The sequence below is a fragment of the Anomaloglossus baeobatrachus genome, chromosome 1 (assembly GCF_048569485.1).
Source record: "Anomaloglossus baeobatrachus isolate aAnoBae1 chromosome 1, aAnoBae1.hap1, whole genome shotgun sequence".
Lineage (NCBI taxonomy): Eukaryota > Metazoa > Chordata > Amphibia > Anura > Aromobatidae > Anomaloglossus > Anomaloglossus baeobatrachus.
Window position 1 is genome coordinate 782,888,955 of NC_134353.1, and position 17,774 is coordinate 782,906,728.

General features: G+C 43.3%; 1 protein-coding gene across 2 annotated transcripts in view; it reads right to left on the minus strand.

Moving 5' to 3' along the window:
* SNCAIP (synuclein alpha interacting protein) overlaps positions 1-17,774 on the minus strand; it is a 305,302-nt gene that overhangs the window by 196,333 nt on the left and 91,195 nt on the right. For both annotated transcript variants that reach the window (XM_075324945.1, XM_075324952.1), the window contains exon 2: positions 16,262-16,295. The gene's annotated coding sequence lies outside the window, so the exon portion shown is untranslated. The remainder of the gene's footprint in view (positions 1-16,261; positions 16,296-17,774) is intronic.

Here is a 17,774-nt window from a genome sequence, read left to right on the forward strand (position 1 = left end):
AATTCTGCTGCCCGAATGATCCACCTCTCTCCTCAATACCACCCTGCTTCTCCTCTCTGCAAATCCCTCCACTGGCTCCCAATCTTCCACCGTATCCAATTCAAACTACTAACACTGACCTACAAAGCAATCCATAATCTATCTCCTCCGTATATCTCTGAACTAATTTCTCACTACTCTCCAAAACGCAATCTCCAATCCTCCCAAGATCTCCTTCTCTCCTCATCCCCAGTCTCCTGGAACTCGCTGCCTCAACATGTCAGACTATCTACTACACTTGCAAACTTCAAAAAGAACTTGAAAACTCATCTGTTCAGAGACGCCTATAACCTCCATTGACCTCACTGCTTCACCACCACCACAGCTGCCGCCCCACCACCGTACGGAGCTGCCGCCCCACCACCGTGCGGAGCTGTCGCCCCACCACCGTGAGGAGCTGCCGCCCCACCACCGTGAGGAGCTGCCGCCCCACCACCGTGAGGAGCTGCCGCCCCACCACCGTGAGGAGCTGCCACCCCACCACCGTGCGGAGCTGCTGCCCCACCACCGTGTGGAGCTGCCGCCCCACCTACATCCCACCTACTGTCTCCTCCCCAAAAGCCTATAGAATGTAAGCCCACAAGGGCAGGGCCCTCTTCCCTCTGTACTAGTCTGTCTATTGTAACTTATATATGTATTCTGTATGTAACCCCCTTCTCATGTACAGCACCATGGAATCAATGGTGCTCTATAAATAAATAATAATAATAATAATAACTCAGCCACCCAGGTCCTTGTGATTCATTTTGAGGAAAAATACACTTTTTGGAGCAAACAGAAAAAAAATAACATTCCAGCAGATATAATAGCCCTTTAATGACACATTAATAACCGTATAACCAGCAACAACTGCTATGTAAAGAACCCCGCACACACAAATGACCTTAGGAAGGAGGAAAACTGCTGATGTAGGGAGGGAACACAACACCGCAGCTTGGGTAAGGCTAATCTCATTATATTAGAAGCAATAGAACCCGTCCAATCCAATTAATAATAAACAAGGTCATTAATATTCAGCCAGGGAACATGCCCTGTTCTTCCGGTAGCCTTATTTATTAGCTTTCTTTTTTTTTATACTAAGATAAAATAAGAAATACAAATAAAAAGTACACCTCCTATACAAACGGATCAATCCAGTCATACAAAGAATCAACAAAAGGGATGAAAAAAGGTCCATCAAGTGCAAACAATTTTTTTTATTCTGTCTTATTCTGTCTTTCTCCAGCAAAATATATAGAAAAAAAAGAATAAAAAGAAAACCCTATCAATACTAAAATGGGCAGCAGGAGGCCTAGTCATGGAAGCCAAACTGAATGAACAATATTAGCCATAGCCTGCCAGTGCCCATACACTACTATGTTTTATATAGAAAGATTCTGGAGAATGCAAGCCATATTACCAAAGTATGAACCCTAGGAACATTTTGTTTTCTAAGGGGAATATAGTCCAGTAGATTACTAAACATAGTGGTACATGTAACACATATCAGGAGGGTATGACGCACCTGAAAACAGGCACAAAATTAGTCAAACAAGATCATGGCTGATTCCAGGTCTGTTTCTGTTTTTAAGCAATGTTTTACCTTAAAGAATTATTTGCAATCCCGTGTTGTAATGTCTGTATTTGTTTTTTTGCGACCTTCCCGGACCAGGAGCTGTGGTATGATCAGACCATGTTCCTGTACGGTCAGACACGGCCATTACACAGTACATAGCAGGAGCATATAATACCAAGGCCCCCCGAGGAAGCTAACGAAACGTGCACATCGGGGCACGTTCTCCACTCTAGCATCCACCCCAGCATGGGTAAGTGTACTACCAGCAATGCGCTTTAGATTAGATTCTGGGATTTAGCTGTGGATGGAATACAGCTGGCGTTAAACACCCTACAGCCCCAATCTTGTGGTAGTAAAGAAGTCCATCCCTGTACCTCTATACTTATATATACCGCTATGGAAGCCTACAGAGTATAGTTATTAATCTGTATATAGCCAAAATGTATATTGATGGCTGGTGTTATTGCTGAGTAATACTCTGTGGTCTACCCTACTTAATAACCTGGGATTTTTTTGGACCTGGAATTTTACTCCCATGCTGGATATTGGACCCTAGTGATATTTTTGTCAGGATTCCCCCTGTGTACCTGAAATCTGTATATTTGCACAAAAATATTTCTGAATTGACATATCTTGCCATAAGGTAAATTTGAAATAATAAAACTTTTATACTTTTGCAAGATACTTGTTTATATTTAATGTTTGTTCTGGACTATGATCCCCAACCCCCTCCTTTTGTTTAATATATATATTATATATATATATTAAATTATATATTTTATATTATATATATATATATATATATATATATATATATATATATATATATATATATATATATATATATATACATACACACAGTTAGGTCCAGAAATATTTGGACAGTGACACAAGTTTTGTTATTTTAGCTGTTTACAAAAACATGTTCAGAAATACAATTATATATATAATATGGGCTGAAAGTGCACACTCCCAGCTGCAATATGAGAGTTTTCACATCCAAATCGGAGAAAGGGTTTAGTAATCATAGCTCTGTAATGCATAGCCTCCTCTTTTTCAAAGGACCAAAAGTAATTGGACAAGGGATTCTAAGGGCTGCAATTAACTCTGAAGGCGTCTCCCTCGTTAACCTGTAATCAATGAAGTAGTTAAAAGGTCTGGGGTTGATTACAGGTGTGTGGTTTTGCATTTGGAAGCTGTTGCTATGACCAGACAACATGCGGTCTAAGGAACTCTCAATTGAGGTGAAGCAGAACATTCTGAGGCTGAAAAAAAAGAAAAAATCCATCAGAGAGATAGCAGACATGTTTGGAGTAGCAAAATCAACAGTCGGGTACATTCTGAGAAAAAAGGAATTGACTGGTGAGCTTGGGAACTCAAAAAGGCCTGGGCGTCCACGGATGACAACAGTGGTGGATGATCGCAGCATACTTTCTTTGGTGAAGAAGAACCCGTTCACAACATCAACTGAAGTCCAGAACACTCTCAGTGAAGTAGGTGTATCTGTCTCTGAGTCAACAGTAAAGAGAAGACTCCATGAAAGTAAATACAAAGGGTTCACATCTGGATGCAAACCATTCATCAATTCCAAAAATAGACAGGCCAGAGTTAAATTTGCTGAAAAACACCTCATGAAGCCAGCTCAGTTCTGGAAAAGTATTCTATGGACAGATGAGACCAAGATAAACCTGTACCAGACTGATGGGAAGAAAAAAGTTTGGAGAAGAAAGGGAACGGCACATGATCCTAGGCACACCACATCCTCTTTAAAACATGGTGGAGGCAACGTGATGGCATGGGCATGCATGGCTTTCAATGGCACTCGGTTACTTGTGTTTATTGATGACATAACAGCAGACAAGAGTAGCCGGATGAATTCTGAAGTGTACCGGGATATACTTTCAGCCCAGATTCAGCCAAATGCCGCAAAGTTGATCGGACGGCGCTTCATAGTACAGATGGACAATGACCCCAAGCATACAGCCAAAGCTACCCAGGAGTTCATGAGTGCAAAAAAGTGGAACATTCTGCAATGGCCAAGTCAATCACCAGATCTTAACCCAATTGAGCATGCATTTCACTTGCTCAAATCCAGACTTAAGACGGAAAGACCCACAAACAAGCAAGACCTGAAGGCTGCGGCTGTAAAGGCCTGGCAAAGCATTAAGAAGGAGGAAACCCAGCGTTTGGTGATGTCCATGGGTTCCAGACTTAAGGCAGTGATTGCCTCCAAAGGAGTCGCAACAAAATATTGAAAATAAAAATATTTTCTTGGGGTTTGGTTTATTTGTCCAATTACTTTTGACCTCCTAAAATGTGGAGTGTTTGTAAAGAAATGTGTACAATTCCTACAATTTCTATCAGATATTTTTGTTCAAACCTTCAAATTAAACGTTACAATCTGCACTTGAATTCTGTTGTAGAGGTTTCACTTCAAATCCAATGTGGTGGCATGCAGAGCCCAACTCGCGAAAATTGTGTCACTGTCCAAATATTTCTGGACCTAACTGTACATATATATATATACATACACATACGAGGGGCGATCCAAAAGTAATGATAATCGGTTTTTTCTATTGCACACAGGAATTAAAATAAAATGTTTTCTTCTCTCTTAGGTACCCACTAGTCCAGGAAAAAAAAAAAATCACTTAAATAGGCCACGATTCCCGGGAGCTACATTCATTTGAATATGAACTGCCGAGGAGTGAACATCAAAATGGAAAAAAACGAGCTCAGAGCTGTCATCCAATACCTCTGCTTGAAAAAAATGACTACCAAAGACATACACAGCGACTTGGTGGAAACATTGGGGGACTCTTCTCCTCCATATTCCACAGTTGCACGCTGGGCCAAGGAATTTAAGCTGGAAAGAACATCGACGGAAGATGAACATCGTGAAGGACGCCCATCCACGTCCTTCAATGAAGAAAACGTGAAAAAATAATTGCAGCAAGATTTTGACATACTCAAAAATACCCTGTGGGGGACTGGAGTAAAGATGCGCAGAATTTGGTAAATGAGGTTAAAACATCTGGACTTGTTAGAATCTGCCCCCAATGAGGAAAACAAATAAAAAACAACAGGCGTGCATATAGAAAATAGACTTTAAAAAAGGTACCAAATAGAGTAATGAATTGGGTTCAAACAAAAAAAAAGGCAAAAAACACAGAAAACTAGACAAAATAACAGGAGCAAAGGCAATGATAAATCGGAGCCTTTAGTGTATGTTCCCATGACATCTTTTAGCTGCCAGTGTATACATACCCACATTGGTTTTGCTTCAGGAAGGCACTTCAGGAAAACGCCAGTAGTCTTTTATGAGCATCTTCTTGTCTGACTCCCTTTTGGTTGTCTCTTGTGGTGGCTTTGCCAGCGAGTTTTTTTTTATATATACTACTAGCTGTACTACCTGGCTTCGCCCGAGTTAATAACTGCTGTTAACAAAATAGAATGTATTAACAAAAATGTATTCTGCACACAAAAAACACAAAACAAATAGATAGAAATGTAATTATTAAAATGTTGCCTATATTAACCAATCAGAGCTCAGATTAATTAACTGTAGCAAAATAGAAGCTAAGCTGTTATTGGTTGCTATTGGCAGCCTGATAAATCTCCAGGCAACAGAAAGACCTCCCCCCTGACAGTATATATTAGCTCACACATACACATATAGACAGGTCATGTGACTGACAGCTGCCGTATTTCCTATGTGGTACATTTGTTGTTCTTGTAGTTTCGCTGCTTAATAATCAGATTTTTATTTTTGAAGGATAATACCAGACTTGTGTGTTTAGGGCGATTATGTGGCGAGGTTGGTGTATGTGTGGTGAGATGTGTGCTGAGGGTGGTATATGTGTTCAAGCATGTGGTAGTGTGTGGTGCATTTTGTGTGTGTGTTCATATCCACGAGTGTGGTGAGTATCCCATGTCAGGGCCCCACCTTAGCAACTGTACGGTATATACTCTTTGGCGCCATCGCCTCATTTTTTAAGTCCCCCTTGTTCACATCTGGCAGCTGTCAATTTGCCCCCAACACTTTTCGTTTCACTTTTTCCCCATTATGTAGATAGGGGCAAAATTGATTGGTAAATTGGAACGCGCGGGGTTAAAATTTCGCCTCACAACATAGCACCCGGCGCTCCCCGGGATAGTAACTGTCTCTCTGTTTCTCTCCCATTCTCTGTCTGTCTCACCCTCTGTATATATCTCTCTGTCTCTCTCTCTCTCTATCTTTGTCTGTCTGTCTCTTTCCCTGTCTGTCTATTTATCTCTTTCCCTGTCTGTCTGTCACTTTCCCTGTCTGTCTCTTTCCCTCTCTTTCCCTGTCTGTCTCTTTGTCTGTGTCTGTCTCTTAACCTGTCTTTCTCTTTCCCTCTCTTTCCCTGTCAGTCTGTCTCTTTGTGTGTCTGTCTCTTTGTGTCTGTCTTTACCCTGTCTGTGTCTGCCTCTTTCCCTGTCTGTGTCTGCCTCTTTCCCTGTCTGTGTCTGCCTCTTTCCCTGTCTGTGTCTGCCTCTTTCCCTGTCTGTGTCTGCCTCTTTCCCTGGCTGCATTGTGACACGCCAACATTCCATATAAGGGTGTGGGTGCGCATTCTTCTGAAATTCTGGCTGCACTGTGGCTCCCAGCTCCATTCGCTTTAATGGAGACAGGTTTTTTGGTGAATAACTGTAAACAGCGGGGTTAAAATATCCCCTCAAAACATAGCCTATGACGCTCTCGGGGTCCAGAAGTGTGAGTGTGCAAAATTTTGTGGCTGTAGCTGCGACGGTGCGGATGCCAATCCCGGACATACATACACACACACATACACACATTCAGCTTTATATATTAGATAAACATAAGATAAAGGTGGTTTCCAAGCCACCTAAAAAATGTACCTGTCCCTTCTTTTAGCCATCTAATGGCTTTAAAAGACTTAACGCAGTTAGAAGTGACAAGATGGAACATGTGCACAGAAAGTCGTTTTGACATTGATGTGCATATGTTCAATCTTTTTGACTTTATTAGGCAGTTTCCAGGAGGAATCCGCCTGAGAAATGATGTTATGTGCACATACAATACCCTTAACACTGGCAAAATCTTCAAGAGCACAAGAGCGCCAATTGGGAAAAATACCGGGGTCCTGTCATAATCCCACCGTTAAAAGCAAATCCTAAACAGATGACTTAGATAATACAACCATTTTCCTCTTATTTGCCTAGCCTGTCACTCTAACGGGCACTCCGTAGTGATTTACTTTATTGAAGTAAACCGGTCCCATGCAATATGCACCCAGAACCACGAGCAGTTCTGGGTGCATATTACTAATGCCTTCCTAACCGTTCCTGTATCTAGTAACATAGATAAAGAGATCATTAGGAAAAGTATTTCTAAAGATCCTTTATGAGATCCTAATGAGCGCAGGGAATAGTCGCAAGTGTGTTAGTTCCCTTGACTAGTCGGCCCCCTTAGCATGTTAGCATGCCTCTGTGGGTGTGCTAACATGCTAATGGATGCGCAACGTCAGAGGCATGGTCGATCTCACCTCTCTGCTGCCACTGCGCCCGACTGGTTTTCAGTTCAGTGCGCATGATCAGAAGTCCTGGATTTCCAGTTATGCGTACTATGAAGCCAGGTGTACACGTCCCAGCTTCTTCAAACTGGTGTAGTGCACATGACCTAAAGTCCAGGGAAGTTCTGATCAGGCACACTGAGCCGAAAACCAGTGGTGGAATCAGAGGTGAGAGTGACCATGCTTCTGATGCTGCACATTCATTAGCATGTTAGCATGTAAGTACTCCCCCGTGGGTGTGCTAAGGTGGCTGACTAGCCAAGGAAACTAACACCCTTGCGACTAGTCCCTGCGCTCATTAGTACAGTAGCATATCATAAAGTATCTTTAGAAATACTTTTTCTAAGGATCTCTTTATCTATGCTACTAGATGCTGGGACACTTAGACATGGATTAGAAATATGCACTCAGGGCTGCTCTTCGTTTCTGGGTGCATACAGAGCCTGGCAGGTTCCCTTTAACTACTCAATGAAAAATATGTGAATTTCAGTTATGCCACTTTAAGAAACCCTGAAGATACATGGCACGTTTATGAGAGGAATAACTTAATGCCACTGTAAAAATGTGGAAGGAAAAATATGTGAAATGTTAATGGTGATATTGCAACGTTTGTTTTCCCAACCTCCAAAAATGAAGCTGCGTTTATGGTGCAGATGTCCTATTCCTTTTAAAGTTCAAACAGATGTTAGGGATAAAAAAACAGGATGGCCATATTCCTAAAGTCCTGAATGGATTGCTAAATACAGAGCAAAAGTCTCCCGGGCAAACGTAAAATGCAGCTGCACACCTTTCACTTACTCTCTCTAGTCTCTTCCAACAAAAATATCATAAAAAGAGAAGGCGTTGTGGATGGAGGTGCGCACTTGTGTCTGTGTGCAGCTTATAGAGAGGCCGTAGATGGACCTCATCACAAAGCTCCGATTCTCAGGTCAGAGGTCGGAAGATGACTAATCCGAACTGTTCCACAAAACCTCTAATTTTCCTCTATTTCTATTTGCCAAAGATATATTAGGATGTGAATACTAATAATTATCCTTTATCTCAATTCCATATTTCTTTTATCTACCATCTCTATAGCCATCATTTAACACTGTGCTAAATACAACCATTGCAGCTGTGCAAATACATAGAAAAAGAACTGCGCAGCATAATGACTGTGCTGTGCCAAGTCCTAAAACAACACACGTAGTGATGGCACAGCACATTTCTGTTACAGTTTACGCTTGATATTGTTATTAATTTCTGGTCTAAAATTCCAGTTAATAATAACCTACATTTGTTCTACTCATAAATGGCATCTGATAATATGCAGCCCATACCCTTGATAAGCAATCAACTCCTAAGCAAAATTCAGATATAAAATATTCACAGGTGAACCTTACAGTGGACCACTCATCAGGCGCTCAGTGCCAAAAACACAGAGCCAAAGTCTGGGCCACCCCAACCTTGTCAGCGTGACTCCAGAGATTAGCACTGCATGATGGCTGGTGCCCTCACCGTGCAGTCAGTAGCCCTGCTAGCCTACATGAAGAATTTGTCAGCTGCCCGGGCCCTGGCGCGTAGATAACTTTCAGCCTCGATAACCTGCTCTAGGCAATTTTATGTATCTCTTACCCTTATACATTGTCACTTTTGCTTGATGTTCAGGTCGCCAACCTCTGGCTTACTCCAACTTTACTCCGAACTATTGCTCATCACTATATCTGGGTTCGTCCACCATAAGGGACTTTTTTTTTTATTTAAATGCATGTGAATGGGGATGAAGAACAACAGTATAAGCTCCCACCTCTTAATTATTGAATTGATGTTCCTCATTCAGTCCCATTGACAGCGATATTTAACCCTAGAACGTGCAACCATAGAAATCTACCATACAACACAAGTAACCTAGCAGGCCTGCGAGGCCCCAGGTATGCGGGCGGGCGTGTGGCAGAGCATTGCGGGCGGGCGTGCCGCAGAGCATTGCAGGCGGGCGTGCCGCAGAGCATTGCAGGCGGGCGTGCCGCAGAGCATTGCAGGACCAGGGCGTGCAGAGCGCTATGTGGGGAGCACTATACAGCTGTCCTTGATAACACTGTAGACATATTAGGATCCCTTTGAGGCACCTTCAAAATGGCTCTGCACTGAGTCCCTAAACGTCATCGCATCCGACGCAGGATTTCAGCTCAGTGCGTATGACCCCGGAGTTTTGGTCATCCGCACTACTTCAGTTTGAAGCCAGGACGTGTAAACCCGGCTTCATAGTGCGCTTGACCCATAGGGTTATGCTTACTGAACTGAAATCCGATGGCGGTGGAGAGGTGAGTGAGATCATCCTGTGATGTGGCGTATTCATTAGCATGTTAGCACGCCCACAGGGGCATACTAACATGCTAATGGAGCCGAGCGGTAAGGGGAACTAACGCCCAGGGGACTAGCCCCCTAGCTCATTAGCATACGGTAAAACATCTTTAGAAATACTCTTTCTAAAGATCTCTTTATCTATGCTAGTGTATATAGGGACGGTTAGGTAGGGATTAGTAATATACACCTAGAACTGCTCGTGGTTCTGGGTGCATATTGCACCTGACAGGTTCCCTTTAACTTGCTGCACAAAACCCTAAGCTCAACCCTATCAAACACTTTGGGATGAATTAGAACAGAGATTGTGAGCCTGCCCTCTCATACATCAGTGTCCGACTTCACAAATGCTCTTTTGGATGAATTGAATAAAATACCCACATACACACTCCAAAATCTTGCAAAAAGCCTACCCGAAAATGGTGCAAGACAGAGCACACGCTGAGTCCGTCTACTCCATTATAGTCAATGGCCCCGTCGGTGCATGCGTCCGAAACACGTTTTGCTGGAGTATTCGGACCACTGAACAAAGGTAAAAACGAAACGTGAAAGCGGCTAAAGAGAAACACAGTTGTTTTTGCTTTGACCCTTGCACCATGCTGTCCTCAGCTTACATTGCAAAATCCTGGTAACTGATTCCCTTTAAGCATACATGGCTGAAATCAAACAGCCAGTATCTGATACAAGATAGTCATGGATCGGATATCATGTATCAGCGGTCAGGATTCCATTAAGTGTCTAAATAGTCATAGTCAAATATGACATGAAGGGGTTTGTTTTTGATTTTTTTTTTTTTTAAAGAATTTGCAGTAGAAATCCAAGTCAAAAGGCCCCGTCACACTAAGCAACATCGCTAGCAACATCGCTGCTAACGAACAACTTTTGTGACGTTGCTGGCGATGTTGCTGTGTGTGACATCCAGCAACAACCTGGCCCCTGCTGTGAGGTCGTTGGTTGTTGCTGAATGTCCTGGGCCATTTTTTAGTTGTTGCTGTCCCGCTGTGAAGCACAGATCGCTGTGTGTGACAGCAACAACTAAATGTGCAGGCAGCAGGAGCCGGCTTCTGCGGAGGCTGGTAACCACAGTAAACATCGGGTAACCAAGAAGCCCTGTCCTTGGTTACCCGATATTTACCTTTGTTACCAGCCTCCGCCGCTCTCACTGTCAGTGCCGGCTCCTGCTCTGTGCACATGTAGCTGCAGGACACATTGGGTTAATTAACCCGATGTGTGCTGTAGCTAGGAGAGCAGGGATCCAGCGCTAAGCATTGTGCGCGGCTCCCTGCTCTGTGCACATTTAGCTGCAGCACACATCGGGTAATTAACCCGATGTGTGCTGTAACTAGGAGAGCAGGGAGCCAGCGCTCAGTGTGCGCTGCTCCCTGTTCTCTGCACGTGTAGCTCCGTGCGCTGGTAACCAAGGTAAATATTGGGTTGGTTACCCAATATTTACCTTAGTTACCAAGCGCAGCATCTTCCACGCGGCGCTGGGGGCTGGTCACTGGTTGCTGGTGAGCTCACCAGCAACTCGGGTAGCCACGCTCCAGCGATCCCTGCCAGGTCAGGTTGCTGGTGGGATCGCTGGAGCGTCGCAGTGTGACATCTCACCAGCAACCTCCTAGCAACTTACCAGCGATCCCTATCGTTGTTGGGATCGCTGGTAAGTTGCTTAGTGTGACTGGACCTAAAGACTCAGATTTCACCCATAAATATCTAATCAGTGTACAGGACACCACATTGTAATCAAATAGGGTAATCTGCAAATTTTCCATGCAATAAGGAACATGCTGTGGATTTTCTTTTTCAGCTGTTTGTGAATGCGAGTTTCATACCCAGTTACCTTCCATTAAAGGGAACCTGTCAGGTGCAATATGCACCCAGAACCACGAGCAGTTCTGGGTGCATATTGCTAATCCCTACCTAACCGTCCCTGTATCTTGTAGTGTGCCGCCCCAGGAGCGCTGGTCCTGTTCGGGGATGCCACAGTGCAGGGAATCTTCTGGCCACGGGTTAGTCAGGTTAACTTCTATGGGAATCGTGACGCCACTCTCGGTATTTGCGGTCAGGGGGTGACCGCCACTGCAGTTTAGGGGATGCCTGGGGTTGATGTTAGATGCAGTCAGTTGTGCCTCCCGAGAGTGAGGCTGGCCCCAGGGCCCAGTGTATGTGTGTAGTACCACAGGTCGCAGAAGAACTCACACACAAGCAGCAATGTCTTTCAGGGTTTTTACTCACTTTCAGATGGCAGGGGTGAGTTAACCCGGGCGATGCTATGATGAACCAGGAGGAACCAGGTATCCCTTCGGCTGATGTAGGGTTGACGGCTGACTCATCTTCCTTGCCCTTCTTGTTTTGGGTGACTCCTACTTGTAGTATTGCTGGAATCACCCAGGTAAGTCGCAACTGCCGTTCTCCCCTTTCTGGCCCGTTTGCGGGCAGCGTGGACCAAGTAATTCTGGCTGCTTGCCTTCTGTCACTTATGGGCCTCCACGTTGCTGCTGTAGCTGCGGACTCTGTGTAGGTTGGTGAGGCACATAAAGGGCCCTCACCAGCAGGTTTGGCAGGCCAACTGAATGGGCCCCTGCTCTGGGGACCTGTTTCCCCGTGCGGGCTGGGTCTACTGGCAGTCCCCTTACTCAGCCACCTCTTGCTACTGCCCTAGGTGGTTTTCAGGCGGCACTGCTGAGTAGCCTTTCTCCCCCGCCAGGAGCCACTGACTGGTGCAGTGTCTGGCAGGACCCTGCTCCTCTGCTCTGCCCTCCAGACGTGGCTCCACACCTCCTACTCCTTTGGCTGCCTCTGCACAACTCTGTCTCCAGTCCCACACCCACCAGTAGCTGGGATGCGAGGGCAACGCCCCCTCCCTGGATCCGCCCAGGGGTCCCCTCTAAGCTATGTGTGTTTCCTGGTTACTTCGTGTCTGTGTGTCCACACCCTAGTCAGCCTCTGGGATTACCTGTTTTGTACTGACCCAGCATGGGTGCAGTACTCAGTGATGCCTGACCAGGTCAGGGGCGCCACAGTAGCATAGATAAAGAGTCTTTTATCATATGCTAATGAGGCCAGCGACTATTTGCAAGGGCGTTATTTCCCTTGGCTAGTCACCCCCTTTGCATGTAAGCACGCCCATGTGGGCGTGCTAACATGCTAATGAATGCGCAGCGGATGGGGCATGGTCGCTCTCACCTCTGCTGCCACCGCTGGTTTTTGGCTCAGTGTGCTTGATCAGAACGTCCCCAGACGTTCGGTCATGCACACTACACCAGTTTGAATCCGGGACGCGTACACCTAGCTTCATAGTACACATGACTTGAAGTCCGGGATTTCTGATCATGCGCATTGAGCTGAAAACCAGCGATGGCAGCAGAGGTGAGAGCGACCATGCCTCTGACGCTGCGCATTCATTAGCATGTTAGCTCGCCTACAGGGGCGTGCTTAGAAGCTAAGAGGGCCGAATAGCCAAGGGAAATAATGCCCAGTGGACTAGTCGCTGGCCTCATTTGCATATAACAAAGGATCTTTAGAAATACTTTTTCTAAAGATCTTTGTCTATACTACTATATACTAGGACGGTTAGGCAGGGATTAGCAATGTGAACAAAGAAACTGCTTGTGGATCTGGGTGCATAGGGGACCTGACAGATTCCCTTTAACTATGGGATGTCACTGGATTTTGCCAAGAATTACATCTGATTCTGCTACCAAGGCTTAATCATAAAAAACAAAATTCAATGAAAACCATGCAGAAATAAAAATAAGAGCAGTGAAATAAGGGACATAAAGCACAGAAATTCTTACTCTAGCCTTCAGGTTTTGGTTCAAGTCAATATAATTTCCAAAATATTGGTAACAGAAAAAGATATCACCTGGGATATATAATAGAGCTAATGCCAACTACAAAGGGATAAACATGAAATGAATAGATAACATTAGTAATGGGTAATATATCATGCTATTACTTTAACCCTAGTTTGGTGGCTGCAGAATGACAGGGTCAATGGCAAGCATTGCCTCATAACAAATGAATGTGCTGGAAATTGTGGCACACTGTAATTAATTCAAAATGTAAAAACAACAATTTAATGTCAGGAGATCTTCAAAGGAACATTTGGGTGTAATGCAAACAAATGAGGGCCTCGGAGAACTGCTGCGTAATTGCATATGAAAGGCTCAGGCACACCATAAATAACTTTATGAGATAAAGCCACAAGGTAAAGAATATTTATTTTCCCTGGTAATGTCTCATACGCCAGACAAAATAAATATTGTCGTAACATAAAATAAACCCATAATACCGTTTATGGTGTGCCTGGGCATTTCATATGTCATTAAAATGTCCCTTCCATGTTTAGATTAAAAGCTATACTTCCCGCATGTTCATCTCCTAATTAGCAGTAAAATACGTTCCAGGCCTACGGGCTACAGCCATAGGGTAAGAAGTAATGAGAGGTGTTAGTCTAAGCATTCACTACAGATAAGAAAATGGAGTCTGGCTCAGGTTTTAGGCCTCAGTCACATGTCCATGGTTTCCACCTATAGAACATGTCCCAATTATAATGTATGGTATTCTTCACATGCCACGATTGTTCACATGAGCCAAGTCGAACATAAGAAAATTACTGATGGTAAAATCTAGCTCAGGTTAAGTTCCCAAGATGAGTTTTGGAAGCTGTGTACATTGGCTGTGGAAAAACACACCGTCTTAGGCCACGTCCACACGGTGAATTCTTACCTCAGTATTTGTAGCCAAAACCAAGAGTGGAACAAGCAGAGTATAAAAGTATAATAGAAACACGAGCACCACTTCTGTATTCCTTACCTGCTCCTGGTTTTGACTACAAATACTGAGGTAAAAACTCACCAAATACTCACCGAATGCACATGGCCTTAAGGGTGATTAACACGTTGCGACATCGCTAGCGAGCGATAGCACCCGCCCCCGTCGTTCCAGCGATAAGTGGTGATCGCTGCCGTAGCGAAAATTATCGCTACGGCAGCGTGACACGCACATACCTTGGCAGCGACGTTGCTGTGACCGCCGAACAATCCCTCCTTCACTGCGGCGTCACTAAGTGGACGGCTAATAGAAGCAGAGGGGCGAAGATGAGCGGGGCGTAACATCCTGCCCACCTCCTTCCTTCCTCATTGCCGGTAGACGCAGGTAAGGAGATGTTCGTCGTTCCTGCGGTGTCACACATAGCGATGTGTGATGCCGCAGGAACGACAAACAACATCATACCGGTGGCAGCAGCCAGCAGACTGTTAGAATTTGTATTATGGATAGAAAAAAGCAGCTAAGTAAAGAAAAATAAGTGGCCATCATTACTTTAAGAAATGAAGGTCAGTCAGTCCGAAAAATTGGGAAAACTTTGAAAGTGTCCCCAAGTGCAGTGGCAAAATCCATCAAACGCTACAACGAAACTGGCTCACATGAGGACCGCCCCAGGAAAGTAAGACCAAGAGTCACCTCTGCTGCAGAGGATAAGTTTATCCAAGTCATCAGCCTCAGAAATCGCAGGTTAACAGCAGCTCAGATTAGAGACCAGGTCAATGCCACACAGAGTTCTAGCAGCAGACACATCTCTAGAACAACTGTTAAAAGGAGACTTTGTGCACCAGGCCTTCATGGAAAAATAGCTGCTAGGAAACCACTGCTAAGGGTAGGCAACAAGCAGAAGAGACTTGTTTGGGCTAAAGAACACATGGAATGGACATTAGACCAGTGGAAATTTTTGCTTTGGTCTGATGAGTCCAAATTTGAGATCTTTGGAACCAACCACCGTGTCTTTGTGCGACGCAGAAAAGTTGAACGGAGGAACTCTATATGCCTAGTTCCCACCATGAAGCATGAAGGAGGAGGTGTGATTGTGTGGGGGTGCTTTGCTGGTGGCATTGTTGGGGATTTATTCAAAATTGAAGGCATACTGAACCAGTATGGCTACCACAACATCTTGCAGCAGCATGCTATTCCATCCGGTTTGCGTTTAGTTGGACCATCATTTATTTTTCAACAGGACAATGACCCCAAACACACTTCCAGGCTGTGTAAGGGCTATTTGACTAAAAAGGAGAGTGATGGGGTGCTACGCCAGATGACCTGGCTTCCATAGTCACCAGACCTGAACCCAATCGAGATGGTTTGTGGTGAGCTGGACCGCAGAGTGAAGGGAAAAGGGCCAACAATTGCTAAGCATCTCTGGGAACTCCTTCAAGACTGTAGGAAGACCATTTCCGGTGACTACCTCTTGAAGCTCATCAAGAGAATGCCAAGAGTGTGCAAAGCAGTAATCAAAGCAAAAGGTGGCTACTTTGAAGAACCTATAATATAAGACATATCTTCAGTTGTTTTACACTTTTTTGTTAAGTATTTCATTCCACATGTGTTAATTCACAGTTTTGATGCCTTCAATGTGAATCTACAATTTTCAGTCATGAAAATAAAGAAAACTCTTTTAATGAGAAGGTGTGTCTAAACTTTTGGTCTGTACTGTATATATGTATGTACATACATACATTTTATATATATATATATATATATATATATATATATATATATATATATATTATAAAATATAATATGTATGTATGTATATTTGGAGGGAGGGTGAAACCACCACGAATACATACGTCATAAGAGCTGCCTAATAGCCAGACAATAGCCTGTTGGGCTGTGCTACAATAACCAACAGAGGTGCATTAGTGCTACACTATTGAGTTGTCCATACACTTTCACATAATTCTAACCAAATTAATATAAAAGTATAACTTACTTGTCTGCAGTTTTTTTTCTACCAGAACAGGAATCTAGGAAAAAAGAAAATAGAATATCGATGAATGAAAAGATTCTCAATTCCATCTGCTTCAGGAAACATGGAAAATTATAAGAGATACTTTGCTCTTCTACAATTGTAAAAAATGAATGTGTATATTCTGGGCTATATGGCCAGTGATCCACCTATATAAAAGGACTTCTGCTTTCTCATCTATTTGCCAATCTTGTGCGCTGTATGTTACCGTCATAACCGCACATCTGAGATTAGACCTTGTGATTTTCCACGTACACAAAAAAACAGTCCGAGTTTCATCAATGTATGGTCAGTATGTCAGTTTTTACCATCAATACTTTTTCGGCTTTGAAATATGTTAATTTTTAAATCAGGAGATGCTTCAGGAAACTCTCCTTCTCTAGTGTTCTGTAAACCTAAATTATGTTTTCGTATCTTAGTGAGAATTTTTATTTATATTTTTGCTGGTGCTCATTTTTTGTTATTTGTGGGGGAAACGCTAAAAAACAAAAAAAAAAAACCAAAAAAAAAAAACCATACACTCTAAAAAAGTCTTCTGTACATCTTTTTAGTCTTCCCTTTGACTTGCAAGAATTCTGAGGGTTTTCATTGCGAAAATGCCTACAGAAAGGACAGGTCACTTCTTTTAAACAATTGGTACCTTTTTAAAGCCTGAACTGTTAAAAAGAAGCTGAAAAACCTGAACATATAGCATTATAGGAATAGCAAATGGTTGTTACATCAAAATGAATATGCCCATTCTTTTGAGCTTTTTTAGTGTTCTTTGGGTGGCATTACTGCTTGAAAAAGGCAGGCATGCCGAAACACGCGTCGGGAGCTGGGGTGTCCCTGGGCAAGCAGGTAAATTGACATCTGCAGGTTGTTACATTATAGCATGTGAGGGTTGCACACTGTTTATGTGAGGTTACTGCTGTGATCCATTTAAATACATATGGGACACTGATGTTATTATTTGTTAATAATGGTAATTACTTTGTACTATCAGTATACTTTATGCTTTGGATGTGTCATAACTACGGTATGCTAGTGTCTGGATCATTTTATTGCTATTTTTGTAATAATCCTTGCCGCATATTGAGATTATTCTGTTAACCCCATTTTCCAGAGGAGTGCGCCCCCTAATTGTTCACTGTTAATCTGTCCACATTTTTAATGCTGTGTGTTAATTTTTTTTAAATATCAATAAAAATTCAGTTTTAATGATCAGTCTTGGTGCGCAATTCTCTCTGTAGGTACTATTGATTAGCACGGACTATAATATTGGTAGGAGGATCAGCATAGTTAATAATGGGTAATTTTGAATGTTCTTATTATGAAGTATTTCTGACTAATAAAAAAAAAGGCTGGCTGCACATGTCCAAGTTTCATTGTCTGTGTAGACTGATATTACCGGACTGACAGCTAGTTCTTGACCTAAATTTTAAAGCCTTATATATGCTTATAACACAGTGGGGTTTGGGTCTGTAGATCTATGGTC